General features: G+C 33.1%; 1 non-coding gene across 1 annotated transcript; it reads left to right on the forward strand.

Moving 5' to 3' along the window:
- Window positions 1-2,171: 2,171 nt before the first annotated feature.
- LOC126070788 (U6 spliceosomal RNA) lies at window positions 2,172-2,276 on the forward strand. Its single transcript, XR_007516306.1, has one exon. It is a non-coding gene; the product is annotated as a U6 spliceosomal RNA (small nuclear RNA).
- The last annotated feature ends 210 nt before the right edge of the window (window positions 2,277-2,486 follow it).

Consider the following 2,486-nt stretch of genomic DNA (forward strand, 5'->3'; position numbering starts at 1 on the left):
GCTTTTAAACACTGTATTTAGACTGTTTATATTTAATTTACTTTTTGAAAGGGTTAGACGAAAACTTTTCCTTCACTTCTAATTTTTCCATTTCTTGTTTCATTTTTCCTCTTTTGTGCCCTCTTATGAATTGAGTGCTATTTATGATTCAATTATATCTCCACAGTTGACTCAATATTTATGCCTTTTTACCATTTTCAGTGATTGATTTAAGATTTAAAATATTAATTCTTAACTATTCAGGGTCTAGCTTCAGATAATATCATACTGCTTCATGGGTCCAAATAAGAACCTTACAATTATATACTCCCATTTCTTCCCTCCCATGCTTTGGCTATTGTCATATATTTAGCTTCTACCCGTACTATAAATGCATAATTCATTGATACTATTTTTGCTTTGGATAGTTAACTTTTAGAGCTGGAGTCAGCAAGCTATCTTCCACGGACCAAATCTGACCTGCCATGTTTTTGTAAATAAAGTTATACTGGAACACAGTTATGCCCATTTGTTTACATGTTGTCTATGGCTGCTTTCACACTACAGTGGCAGAGTTGGGTAGTTGCAACAGAGGTTATACTTGGTATCCAAAACCTAAAATATTTACTATCTGGCTTTTTAAAGAAAATATTTTCAACCTCTGTTTTAGAGCAATTAAAAATCAAGAAAAATAAATTTCACATTTACCTCCATTTATTCTATTTCCAGTGCTCTTTGTTTCTTTGTGAAGATCCAGATTCTTTCTGGTATCATATTCCTTCCACCTGAAGAATTCCCAGTGAAGTTCCTTATAATGTACAGCTGGTGGCAATAAATCTCTCATTGCTTTTGTTTGTTTGGTCTGATAAAGTGAATATTTCTTTCACATTTTTGAAAAATATTGTTGCTGAGTATAGAATTCTGGGTTAATTTTTTGTTTTTTCCTTTCAGTACTCTATGGATTTTGCTCCAACATATTTCATCTTGCAAAGTCTGCTGTAATTTTGTCTTTGTTCTTCTGTAAGCAATATTTCTTTGTTCTCTGTCTTTGGCATTTAGTAGTTTGAATATAGCATGTTTCAGGATGCATGTGTACTTGTGTATGTGCACATGCACTCTTGGTCTCTGTCCTGGCTGGTGGAAGGGGCGGATTATCCAATAAGGAAGGTAAGCACGGGCTTACTTGTTCTTACTTACTAATCTGTAGTGAACAATTTCACATCTTTTCACCACATCAAAGATTCTGGTTGTAGGTATGGCTGGCATCTGTCTCTCTCCCAACCCCACAGTACCTTCCTACAGAATCAAAGCCTCTTTTTAAATTTACAATTCCTGACAGGGCAGATGCCTCAGCAAGCAAAATAAGCACAGACTTACTTCTGCTTACTTACTAGCCTGTAGTGAACAATTTCACATGGGTTTCACTTTGTTTACTACTGATTAGTGAGTAATCACAAGTAAGCCTGTACTTACCTTGCTTATTGGATAATCCACCCCTGCCTGGTGGTCTTTGTGCCTTGATTGGTGAGCGTCACTAATTTTGGAAAATTTTTGGCCATTATTTTTTCAGAATTTTCTTCTACCTTGTTCTCTTTTTCTTTTCCTTTTGATATTCAAACAGCATAATTTGAGGCCACTAAATATTGTCCCACACTTCTTGGATGTTGTTGTTTTTATTTATCTTTTATCTTTGTGTTTCAGTGTCAGTAATTCAATTGGCTCATCTTCATGCTCCCAGGTTTTTTCCTAAGCTATGTCAAAGTCTACTGATGAGCCCATTCTACATCCCTGATATTGTTTTTCATTTCTAGCATTTCCATATGAATTGCTGTTATAGTTTCCATCTCTCTGCTGAAATTATTTATCTGATTATGAATGTTGTCCACCTTTTCAAATACAGCTTTTAACATATTAATCTGCTTATAACTGAATAAATCATTTAAAATTCCCCCAAGCTTCAGCACTTTCATCATCAGAAGACAAAGATAGCCCTGCTTACTACAAATTACAGCCCTTTGTCTTAGATACTAAAATGAGATCATTTCTGTTGAACAGGAAAACTTAAAAGTGCCAATTACCTCATTGATTAAATTCAACTTTATTAGTAAAAGCCAACAATAAAAAATTTGAAAATAATACTGTATGTGATAATAATTTAATACAACAAAAATATAAATTAAAAATGGAAATCTGTGCTCACTTCAGCAGCACATATACTAAAATTGGAATGATACAAAAAATTAGCATGACCCCTGTGCAAGGATGACACACAAATTCTTGAAGTGTTCCATATTTTTTTGTAAACTTTCACTTAAACACAATAAAAAAAAAAAAAATTTAACGGAAATCTTCCTGTTATCCAAGAGGTCTAGAATTGTGGTACTTAGGTTGATTTAAACTCTGAGGACCTTGATGAAGAGAAAATATTTTGTTCTATTTTAGACATTAATAAAAAAAAAAAAGAGCTTTAATTATATATTTCAAAAGCTTACATGTGGACATAATAA

This window comes from Elephas maximus, chromosome 2, assembly GCF_024166365.1.
Source record: "Elephas maximus indicus isolate mEleMax1 chromosome 2, mEleMax1 primary haplotype, whole genome shotgun sequence".
Lineage (NCBI taxonomy): Eukaryota > Metazoa > Chordata > Mammalia > Proboscidea > Elephantidae > Elephas > Elephas maximus.